The sequence below is a fragment of the Phoxinus phoxinus genome, assembly GCF_949152265.1.
Source record: "Phoxinus phoxinus genome assembly, chromosome: 1".
In the NCBI taxonomy this organism is placed as follows: domain Eukaryota; kingdom Metazoa; phylum Chordata; class Actinopteri; order Cypriniformes; family Leuciscidae; genus Phoxinus; species Phoxinus phoxinus.
Window position 1 is genome coordinate 14,370,735 of NC_136876.1, and position 13,395 is coordinate 14,384,129.

Below are 13,395 nucleotides of genomic sequence, written 5' to 3' on the forward strand. Positions count from 1 at the left end.
ATCTATAGACTGATACTAAAATTAAAATTGCACAAAAATATTAAGAATATTCAAAGCATCTCATTCATAGTTTCAAAGGATACTGCTGAATATTAAAATTAAATTTGTTCACTGAATCATTTAAACTCAGCACAGGATTTCAAGACAAGAATTTCATTCAATTTAGAAGTCCTGTTTCAATTTTTATTTGACTGAATAATTGTTCAGGTATTCATGAAAATATATAGTTTATGATTGCGGTTTGTCTCGTGAGAACCTGCAGGTCAGTAAAACTCGTCTGTGTCTCTCCATCATGAGTGAAAACAGAGAAAACACACAATTTACATCCAGCTACAAATGTGAGTTATTATGAAGGAGCTTCGACCTAAAGGACAGAATAAAACACATGTAAAGTGAATAGCTAAACCTAAAAGTTAAAACAACTTCAAATATTGCATTATGTCATATTGATGTTCGTTAAATCATGCAATATGCTCTCCTTTTAAAATCTCAATATACTGTTATTGCATTATCCAGTATATACACTGTCTGTATGGATAATCTGCATTAATCAAAATCAGCAGAAGAAACTATATGTGCTTCATAATGAAATGCTCTTGACTGCAGTTTTGTCTTTCTCTCTTCTGTCATTCCACATAACCATTCCTTACTATTTGATCAGATTTCCAAATGTTAAAGTCACCATGAAATCAAAATGGACAATTCATATTTTTTTATGAAATATTGCAGTATTTAGCTATTATAAATGACTTAAGTTATTTTTAAAAGTTCCCTGATTCTCAATTACAGAAATATATGTTTGATATTATGCAGTAAAAGTTATAAATCAGTAAGAAATGTGATAGCATTGATTAGATATCACAAAATCATTTTTCATTTTTTTTTTCATTTATATTTTTATTTCATTCTTTTGAAAAATGAAAAGGAGCAGAAAGAAGATAAACTTATAATATCTGCCCCTTATCAACATAAGTTAAATTACAATTCCAAAGAGGTGCACTTACAACACATCTACTTTGCAACACATACAAAAACATAAATCAAATATCACATTTCCTGCTAAATTGATGCATTATATTTTTCTATTAGTAATGCTTTTACACTCTTCTTAAAAACAAAAAAACGACATTGAAGTTTTAATTTCACTATTTAGATTGTTCCACAGACTGACTGTCACAATCCATACGCAGGAAACACAAAGATCCAATTGCAGTAAAGAGTTTTAATGGGGAAATCCGTACTCACAAACAGTCCAGGCAGGGGTCAAAACCATAAGATCAATCCAAACATAAAACAAGAACAGACAAGAAACCAGGACTCCGAAGTGGCGTGATAATAGATAAGGACTCCGTGACACATACTAAAACAGACAGGGTATATATACACAGGGAATAGACAATGATAATGGGGAAATGGCTGAGTGCAATGATCAGTGATTAGGAAACAGCCGAGTGCAATGAGAAGACAAGGATCGTGGGAAATGTAGTTCAATAGTGTGATGGACACCGTGAGGAAGGAGGACATCTAGTGGTGACCCAAGGAACATAAACCAGACACTGTGACATAACCCCCCCTCTACGGAGCGGCTACCAGACGCTCCAAGACCCACAAAAAACAAACAAAACAAAAGTCCAGGCGGGAGGTGGAATGGTGGAGGATCAGGGGGAGGGATGGAGGGCCAGGACCATGAAGGGGAACAGGAACAGGGGATGACAACTTAATCGGCGGCCGTGGCGAAGCAGACAGTCCATCGGGCGGCCAGGGCGGAGACGACAGTCCATCTGGCGGACAGGACGGAGAGGACCCCTCGGGCGGCCACGGCGGTGAAGACCCCTCGGGCGGCCACGGCGGAGACGACCCCTCGGGCGGCCACGGCGGAGACGACCCCTCGGGTGGCCACGGCGGAGACGACCAGGGTGAAGACCCCTCGGGTGGCCACGGCGGAGACGACCAGGGTGAAGACCCCTCGGGTGGCCACGGCGGAGACGACCAGGGTGAAGACCCCTCGGGTGGCCACGGCGGAGACGACCAGGGTGAAGACGACCACTCGGGCGGCCATGGCGGAGACGACCAGGGTGAAGCCGACCACTCGGGCGGCCATGGCGGTGAAGACCAAGGCGGAACAGAGACAGACCCTGGCTCAGGAACTGCAACAGACACCACCGGCTCAGGAACTGCAACAGACACCACCGGCTCAGGAACTGCAACAGACACCACCGGCTCAGGAACTGCAACAGACACCACCGGCTCAGGAACTGCAACAGACACCACCGGCTCAGGAACTGCAACAGACACCACCGGCTCAGGAACTGCAACAGACACCACCGGCTCAGGAACTGCAACAGACACCACCGGCTCAGGAACTGCAACAGACACCACCGGCTCAGGAACTGCAACAGACACCACCGGCTCAGGAACTGCAACAGACACCACCGGCTCAGGAACTGCAACAGACACCACCGGCTCAGGAACTGCAACAGACACCACCGGCTCAGGAACTGCAACAGACGCCACCGGCTCAGGAACAGCAACAGACACCGGCTCGGGAACTGGCTTGACGTAAAGCTCAGGCTCGGCAGACGTGACGTGAAATCCAGGCTCGGCAGACGTGTGTCCCCTCCATGCATGCAGTACTGCCAATGTATAGAAAAGGAAAACAGCCCTCTTGGCCATGGCAGGACTTACGGGAACAGCGTCTGGCACAGGAACCGTCTCTGCATCGGCAGACGTGACGTGGACAGTCTCTGGAACGGCCGACGTGACGTGGACAGTCTCTGGAACGGCCGACGTGACGTGGACAGTCTCTGGAACGGCAGACGTGCTGTGCCTCCTCCACGCATGCAGTACCGCCACCGCATAGAAGAGGAAGACCGCTCTCTTGGCCGTGGCAGGACTGATGGTGGGCGGCTCCGAGACAATCTCAGGGACGACAGCGGGCTGCTCGGAGGGGACGGCCTCCGGGACGACAGCGGGCTGCTCGGAGGGGACGGCCTCCGGGACGACAGCGGGCTGCTCGGAGGGGACGGCCTCCGGGACGACAGCGGGCTGCTCGGAGGGGACGGCCTCCGGGTCCTTGGGGAGGCTGAAGGTCTTCCTCCTCCGCCGTTTCTGACGAAAATGTGCCGGTTCCGGACTGGACGGGCACCACGGCGAACAGAGCTCTGGGCTGGGCGAAATCAGCGGAGGGTGGAACTCTGGGCTGGATCTCACCAACCCAGGGCCGAAGGGGGGCCAAGGTGGAGGGTGGTGTTGGCCTTGTTCTCGACCACCTCCTCCTCCTCTGTGACCTCCCCGGATCCCACGAAAAATAACCAGACGGGTCCCCTTAAAACAATCCCTCCTCTCCCGCTCGATGGCTGGGGAAGAGAAGCTGGAACTCATACTGCTGGATCTAGGCTTGACGGAGTCCTTCTGTCACGATCCATACGCAGGAAACACAAAGATCCAATTGCAGTAAAGAGTTTTAATGGGGAAATCCGTACTCACAAACAGTCCAGGCAGGGGTCAAAACCATAAGATCAATCCAAACATAAAACAAGAACAGACAAGAAACCAGGACTCCGAAGTGGCGTGATAATAGATAAGGACTCCGTGACACATACTAAAACAGACAGGGTATATATACACAGGGAATAGACAATGATAATGGGGAAATGGCTGAGTGCAATGATCAGTGATTAGGAAACAGCCGAGTGCAATGAGAAGACAAGGATCGTGGGAAATGTAGTTCACTAGTGTGATGGACACCGTGAGGAAGGAGGACATCTAGTGGTGACCCAAGGAACATAAACCAGACACTGTGACACTGACACCTTGTATTGAGACACATCTTTCCTTTAATTTTGTTCTAAACTCGGGTTTCTGAAAGACTTCAGTTCCTCTTAAATTGAATTTACTAACTCTCTTGATGAATCTTTTTTGCAATTTATCCGGTAATGTTTTCAGATGAGCTTTATACATTATTTTTAGAAGGCTATATTCTAATAAGTCATTGAATTTTAACGTTTTTAACTGTCTAAATATTGGATTTGTGTGGGCCCTATATTCACTTCCATTTACAACGCGAATTTAAAAACAGGTTCTATATAAGTCTTGTTTGCACTTCCCCATGCTTCAATGCAATAGGTCAGGTGTGGAACAATCAATGAATTATATAACAAAATTAAGGCACATTTATTAACAGATTATTTTACCTTATGTAACAATCAAGTTAATTACTATGTGGTTTTGTGTATATGAAGTATATTTCTCTGTGATCTGTGCAGCTGGTGACTTCTTAGACTAAGTTTGTGTGTTTCAGTTCTGAAAGAGCTCAGAGGAACATCATGATTTACATAAAGCTGAAATTATGAGGCACATATTGTGCAGGTGTATCCTGAGAGAGAGTCATGCATGTCTGAGAAAATGCAAACAAATGCATTGCCAAATATCTTTATTTGCAGAACCAAAACCAAAAATTAAAGTATAGTCATATTAAATGTCAGATATGGAGTCACACAGTTCAAATAATATGAAAAGAAATAAAGAAAAAAAGACAACATTTCAATAACACTGTGAGTTTGAGATACTTTTCTTAGTGAATTCTGAGCCCACTGACACACCTGAACAGTACATTTGTAATTTTGAGAAAGACTCAGAGAGGACAATTTCTGTAAAATTCTCTGGCCAGATGTAAATCAGAGATGTGATCAATAAAGTTGAGAGATCGCAGAACTGTACAACAGCAAACATGTGTTGCATATTTGTGTATTGTGTATCATTTATGGGGTATAGGGGAAAACAAAATTCCTCATTTAAGAACTTTATCATAAAATTAATTTTCATTAGTATATTTGTGTGTCTAGAGCTGAATATGTTATGAAATCAACAGAGAACACACCTGTAGTTTTGATGATAGTATTTACTTTTTAAACACAGAGCTTCATGAACTGTTTGGCTGTGAGATAAGAGTGTGTTTAGATGGCAGTGTTTATTGTTCTGAGAGCAGTGAACTGAGTTTAGAGAAATGTGTCCAATCGACTGAGAAAAACTGTAATACAACAATTAAAAAAATTAATCATATTTTTTTCTTTGAAATATATGTTAATCAGTGGTGTATATAATAGTTACAGTATTTTTGAATTGCTAAAACACTAAAATCCATTCTCTGAACCCAATGCTCAGTGGCCTAACCCCATTTGTCGAATCAGTCACTTTGTAGGCAAAACCTTAAACAAGTTCAGGTAGTTAAGACACTGTTTGCAAATGTCATCCACTCTTTTTGCAAAACTCTAAACACATTCTTACTCACTAAAACACTGTGTTGCAAAATGGTAAATACATGTGGCAAAAGTTAAACACAACTACAACACAGCTGTCTTCGTTTACACACAACAACTCAAAATTGTTCACACTTATTTCTAATGATGTGATCAAATCAGTTGTCTAGAATATAAGCCAGTACAGGTGGACCAGGTACGTTGAGTGTTGATATCACAATGGATGGAAACAATGTGAGAGGCAGAGGAGGAAGAGGAGGAAGAGGAGGATGAGGAGGAAGAGGAGGAAGAGGAGGAAGAGGAGGAAGAGGAGGATGAGGAGGAAGATGAGGAAGAGGAGAAAGAGTTCGAGTAAGAGGTGGTGGACGAGGAGGAAGAGTACAAGGACAACGAAGAGCAAGACCAAGAATAGTAATTTCAGATCAAATTCGGGCAACTGTGATAGACCATGTTCTTGTTCATGGAATGACAATGAGGGAAGCAGGACAAAGAGTACAACCCGAAAAGAGTTTTTCTCTGCGTGGCGATGGAAGGTCTATGACCGTAACCCATATACAATGGTAAATCTTTTACAGGCAATGGATTAGGCCTGTGATGACATAGGTGTGGAGTGTTGTCAAGGCTGGATCCGGCACACAAGAGGGTTCTTCCCACGTTGCCTAGGAAGGGACAACATTGCATGTGATGTGGACGAAGTCCTCTGGCCGGACCCAGCCTGAAGACGGGATGCTGAGGCAGAATGAGTCTCTCATTGACTTTGATTTTGCAATTGCACAATATTTTGTGTAATACGCTTTTCATTTAGAGTTGTCTTTGTTGAAAATATGAAAAATACAGAAATTCAATACTGTATTACTTGCAGTACTTACAGTATGCAATATATTTGCTGTACTGAGTTGTGAATTATTTACTTTTATTTATGGCAAAATAATTTTCTATATGCGATAAAACAAAAAAATATCTGTAACTACATGCCCTGGACGCTGTGTTGTCAATTTTTTGATGTAGTGTCTAATGAATGCTGATGAGTGTTTATATATTGACTGGCTGTGTTTATGTTTTGAAAGCATTGTTTGATTTTGAGCACAGATCAAATGGTTTTGGGGCAAGTGTTGATTTTGCCAGAAGAGTCAGGGGTTTTGTGAATGTAGTTTAAAGACTGGGTTTTGTGTTTAAAGTTTTGAGAATATGGGTGAAGGTTTCAAGAAATGTGTTTTAGCAATTGTGAAATACTGTAATATATTTCTAATACATGTTAATATATATTTTTTAATGAGTCACTGTGACTGTGTATTACAGTATTAGGCTTCTTTTAAAGTCTATAATAATAAACTATAAATTAAATTAAACTATATGAAAAAGTGTGTTAGGGAAGCACAGTCACAGTTCACTGATACTTCATCTGTCACTAGTGCACGTTTTCTTTTTTCAGATATGCTGTATATTTGCTTAATATATAATATAGAAAACAGATATCCAAAGTAAATATACATCCATCAAAATGTTAATTTTACTGTTCAAATTTTGTCAATTTTCCTCACTGTTAAATAAACGAATATGAAATAAAAATAAATATATACATTTCCAGCATGTCACTAGTGACCAGTCCATCTCTAGAGTTACACTTTATTTAAATTATTTAAATATAATGAACCGTAAACTGTAAAAACCGGCCATATTGTACATTGATTTCAAGAACAAGTGAGATGTGTGTAAAAGCAGAAGTGAATGTGAGCAGTGAGGAGGTTTTTGTCATGCTGTGAATCACTGTGATACGTATTCTTTAGCAGAGCTGTCCCATGTGCCACAGTAATACACTGCAGAATCACCAACATCCACATTACTGATGATCAGACTATAGTCAATATTTGACTGAGCTCTAGATGTGAAGCGGCTGGATGTAAAACCATCACCATATAGGTCAGGAGAGCTGTGTGAATGATAGTATCTCAACACAAACTGAGAAGCTGCATTTGGACTCTGTTTATACCAGCCGACATGATAACTCTGGTCCTTTTCAATTTTACAATCCAGAGTCACAGATTTGCCTTTTTGTTCTGTCAGCACAGAGGGTTTCTGTGTGACCACTTTCGCAGATCTGACACCTGAAAAATTATAAACAATACAATTAATTTCATCAACTTTGACACCCCTGAGAGAACAACATGTTTGTAGTAAAATAACTTACATGACAGAAGAGTGAGGAGAGTGAAGTAGAAAATGATCAGCATCTTCCCTGTGAAGAGTTTGAGTTTAGTGGAGAGATGAAGAGAATAAGAGAGACTGAGAGACTCATATATGAGGAAGAGAAACTCTGAAAGAGTGACGATCACTGGAGTTCAGCCAATCATTTCATCCATTTCATTTTTCATATGAAAAAAAAAAAGAGAAAACACAATTTACATCCAGCTATAAAAGTATCTAAATCTAAATATCTAAATTCTGTCGATCTAAGAATAAAACACATGTAAAGGAAGCTCAGGTTCACCTAATAGTTAAAGGGGTCATGATATGATATTTTAATATGTTCCTTGAGGTTCACTAACTTCACTTATAATGTTAATATAGTTTTTTGATATTATCCTTCAACACAATCCAGGACGCCATTAAAATAAAAACCATCCGGTTGTTTCCAGGTTTCCAGGTCCACCCCTTTAAGACATTTAATGAAAACTGGAATAAAATTGCCTTTTTTCCCCAAGATGATAATAACATAATGATAAATATGCAAACCTTTGTGAAAAAGAAGCACACTTTAGCATGCTGTACTTTTAAAAAGAGTTCTTATTAAAGAAATAATATACTTGTAGATTACATTGTGAACGGAATAATGTTTTCTCACACTTAAATGTGAATTGCAATTAAATGAAAATGTATTTTAGTTAAAATGTATATATTAAATCCAATTATTGAATTTAAGAGTGTTTTTTGACACACAGTAGTGCATCATTATGCTTTCTTCTATTGTCTCTGAAATATGGTTAACGAAGTGTCCTGCCGAATATGACATGCATAGCAGACAGACTCAGGGGCGTAGCACCAAACTCTGGGCCCTGTATACTCTCAATGTCAGTGGGCCCCCTACACATGTGTACGATGCGGGTTAGCAAAATGAAAATTCAATTTTGAATGAATATTTTTATTTATTATTTGAATATAAACTACCATTACAAACAAGTACAAAGATAACATAACTATTAATTGGTAGGGTTGCAAAGGGTAGGAACATTTCCGGTAAAATTTCCAGAAACTTTCCATGGGAAATTAAGCTGGGGAATTTTGGAAATATTCAAATTTGAAAAATTTCCACAAAAATGATGGGAAGTAAAGGAAATTAATAGAAATTAACTGGAATTTGGTGATAATTTCAACAAACTATCATATCCAAACATAAATATCAAAAAAAATAAAAATAATAAAAAAATAGTAAAACAATGTAAACAACATGATCTTTTATCAGATTTATTTTAGAGTAGAACTTTAAAACTTTAACTCTTGTACTGAACCATTAATTCTTCCACGGAATAACAAAAACATGAATGTTGAGTAACATATTACTCATCATTTCACTTTATGTAGTTTGCAAGCTCAAGTGTGTCCTCACTCTCAGTACTCCAGGGTTGAAGAAATCATCAGTGCATGTGATGGAGGAATGCACAGTGCATGTAGGGGGCGTGGCCTCAGTAGCCCTGCTGTGTGCATGTGATTTAATCGCAGAGATATTTAATTGTGCTGCATTAAATCTGCTTGTTTTAGCCAAGATTATGCTACAATATATTTTCCTCTACTTAAACTATATTTAAGTTCCCTGTTAAAGGAATAACCTTTCAGTTTTGTAAATTCCCATTAATTCCCTTATATTCCTGTTAACTCCCAACTTCCAACTTTGAAAATTCCCAGAATTTTGGAACCCTGTTCATTCACTCTTAGAAGAAAAGGTTCTATATAGAACCTTAAAAGGTTCTATAGGCGCTTCGTATTTGGAACCCCTAAAAGGTTCTATACAGAACCCAAGAAAGGGTTCTTTCTTGTCATTATAGAACCTTTTTAGCATAAAAGGTTCTTTGGAGTTGAGTAAAGAACCCTATGGTTCTATATAGAACCCCAATGAACCCTTTTCTTCTAAGAGTGTTGCCTTTGATAACATCATGAATTTATTGAGCATTGACTGTAGCTTTTATGCACAGCACTGTGCTGCAATGCTAGGGCTTTTCACCAAACAAAAATTATAATTTGCTTTATTGCTCAAATCAATATGACCGAACACAGTGATATTGGTAGGCACTTCTACATGTGCAGAAATATAGGCAGATAATTTATTAAGGAGTTTGAGAATATATCATACATTATAAGCAATAGTAGGGCTAGTAACTTTACACTGTGCTGCCACTATTTCCACCAGTCCAAAAGCACTAGGCAATAGCACACACATTGAATCAAAAGGCTTACTTATTTAAGGTAAACAACTCACAATTAGGACGCAAGGGGGAGCTCGCCCTTTGAGCAATGATCTCACCTTGTCTTTCCTCATTTCTGCTCTCAGTCTCAGCCTCATCTCCTGCTGCTACTGCTGGTGTGTCAGAACCACTGGTTGTTTCTGAAACTGGTTAATGTTGGCAACCTGACGTTAGCTGGCCTGGCCCATAATTTACTTACAGCAACAAGCAGCCTGGTTGACAAACTAAGCTAAAGATTTAACATTAGCATACATACATTAGCAGCAGCTGTCTGGAGTTGACTACGTTAACTTTAATTGGATGTAGGTGCATAACAAGCAAACTCAGTTCACCTTTTGGAAAGAAAGCAGTCATCAGCTGGTTCCCCTAATTCTGCCTCCTTTCTTTTTCCTTCCTGTCTTTCTTTTTTTGAAAGCCCGATTTGGGCTTTTTGCGCAGCATGATCAGGCTCCCAGACTCTAGACTCACTGCGTTACTTTTTTGCCGCCGGCTGCCGTCTATGATACCTCTTTTCCACCAAGGCCCCTTTTCGGAGCCAGAGCCTAGTTTCAAATCGGTTCTTTGTGTTTTGAAAAACAAAAACAAAGCACCAGCTCCGAACCAGTAAAAGTGGTTCTTAAGTAGCACCAAAACATTGCTGGGCTAGAAGTAAGAACCGCTTGCGTCAGGGGCTGGGGGTGGGGTTACCGTGACCAACAAGACGAAAAGAAACTTGTGACCGCCATTTTTTAAATAGCTGCTAATCGAGCTAATAGCTGCTCGATTGTAATCTCTGTCTATGCAAGTTACGGCGAGCTGCACGAACACGTTTGATTCGCCGTGTTTGGATGCCGGTGTAGGTTCGCAAAGCCATGAGCATGAATAGTAACGTAATATCGCCATTGTTGATGTAAGGCTTGTTCGAGATGCATCGGAGCGGCGCAGACCGATCAGAGCTCCGGGAGTGTTTGGAGAGCATACGACTCCTTGAGCTTTTGGATCGCTTTCGCAGTGCTTTGATGTCACGCGGCGATCGGTCTGCGAGAAGCCGAACCATTTCGAACAAGCCTGGTGTGTTTTTGTTTGGCGCTGCCGCGCTAGCGTTGCTGGGCAACATGAGATGTATACACAGTGACGTAAGATCTGGCTCTGTTGTGGCTCTCGCATGTGTAAAGGCAAACTGGTTCTAAGAAGACCCGTCAGTAGAACCAACTCCGAACTGGCTCTAGCTCTAGCTCTGAACCAGCACCTGGTTCTTGCTGGTGGAAAAGGGGTATGAGTGGACTAAACCATTTGGAAGGGGGGGGGGCGGTTCCAGGGTGTCTGGCACTGAGTTAATTCTCTCAGTTGGTGTTATCAATATATTTTGAAATGAATAATGACATCAATTGGAGGGCCCAATTAATTCGAATTAAGTTACAAAAAAAAAAAAAATTGATGCGATTTCAAAGGGCCCTCTCCCTAGACGGGGCCCTGGGTAGTCAGGTCCACTTTCCCCCCCACTACCACGCCCATGTTCCTGTATGTTCTCTCACTGCCATAGCTAGGGGTTCGATTGCCAACACGAACAACAGTGGGGACAGAGGACACCCCTGACGGGTGGATCGCTGTAGATTGAATGATCTTGAGATGGTGTTATTAGTTAGTATCTCAACAGCTGGGTCCGTATATAACAGCCGAGTCCACTTCAGAAAAGTTTCACCTAATCCAAATCTTGGAAGAACATCAAAGAGATAGTCTATTCTGTCGAATGCTTGGCATGCATCTACTGATAACATTGCGGTGTCTTTTTCATTGTGTCTCTAATGTAGTACATTCAAGACTCTTCTGATATTATGATAACCTTGTCTTTTTTGTACAAAGCCTTGTTGATCGTCAATAATTAATTGGGGAAGGTATTTGTCTAATTTTCTAGCAAGTGCTTTACAAAGTATTTTTGTATCATATCCCATTAAACTAATTGGTCTGTACGATGAGCATTCAGTTGGGGGTTTATATGGTTTTAATATTATAGTTATTATAGCCAATAATGAATATTATTATAGTCTTAATGAATCTGGGAGCCTTCCAGTAATAAATGATTCCTCATACATGTCAAGTAATGGTCTTATAAGCTGTCTTTTAAATATTTTGTAGAATTCTATTGGAATCCCATCTGGCCCTATTCGTTTATTTCTTTTTGTGTTCTTTTTGTTTTCTTCACAAATGTATGACTTATGGAAGTGCAATTTGATTACCATATACAGTTTTAATAAAGTTGAATTAACGAAACATTCTGTCATTTTTACTCTTCAAAGTGTTCACTTGCAGGTGTTGATTATAATTAGGCTAATATACTGATAGCCCCATTAAATAATAATGATAAACAATAAACAATAAAAAAGTATATAATTATCTAACAAAATGCTAAATGGGGGATATCTATATTCTAAATGCATATCTAGCAGCATATAAAAAAATTGTCAGAACGTCGTCTCTCAGTTGCTGAATGTAGCGTAACAACGTTGCTACAGCCCTGACACGTCTTACAATTCTATGCTGTTACAATATTGCGAGCACGTAGACAGCGACGTTGCCATAGCAGAAATACAACGTGCCAGAGACGTTGCCACAACGTAAATGTGTTTGCTGGGTATTGGCCTGCTTACCTGATATGTTATGTAATGGGCTTTATGCACAGCGGCACTACTTCCTGAACTTCAGGCAGCTCCTTTGTTTCCTGTCTGCCATTATTGGACAAGCTGATTAATCCAGGTGTGTCTGATTATTGTTATTGGTCACACACACCTGGATTAATCAGCTTGTCCAATAATGGAAGACAGGAAACAAAGTAGCTGCCTGAAGTTCAGGAAGTAGTGCAGCTGTGCATAAAGCCCATTGGTGTATGCCTTCTGACTTTCTTATTGGTTATTTGAAAATGTGATTATTTTTGTTTCTTGTATTTAAATGAGTCTTTGTGTACGTGCAAGCTATTAGCCCTCATGAAGGCATGTGTGCCGAAATGCATTGGTGAATAACAGTAGTATTTTCTTATTAAAATAATTAATGCAAGTTTGTTTTACAAAAAAGCATCTGATGTTCTGAAATAATCAAAATATGAAACTTAGAAACAGTGAGAGCCAAAAACAGTCACAAATTTCACTAAATACTATATTTTTGAAGCACTGAATTTTGCTTTGGTGTGTATGTGGGAAAAAAAATTATCCCATTTTGCCACTAATTTAAATTCATTTTATTGCTTCTCTATTATTGTTCATGTACAGATGAAGATTGCCTGATCATTTGCTGTTGATGCTCTTGGCTGGTTGAATGAACAGATAAAATGAGCACAGAGAAACCGATGATTTACATAGAGCTGATTATAACAGCAGGTGTTTCCTGTGTCAGAATCAACTTCCTGTCCTGAAGAAAATCTCCACAGCTCACTGCATCTGCTAGAAGATCACTTTAAAATCCATATTCACATGATGTCGGATCACATGAATGCAGGCCATTGTCATTGAGTCACTCTTTATTCTAATATTAAAGATATTAGAAAAAGCAGTATCCTCACAACTGTGTTCCTTTCTTGAAAGAAATGATATCTGCGAGGATTTTCAGTCCGGATTTAGACCGTACCATAGTACCGAAACAGCTCTCGTTAGAGTCACAAATGATTTGCTCTTATCATCCGATCGTGGTTGTATCTCTCTATTAGTATT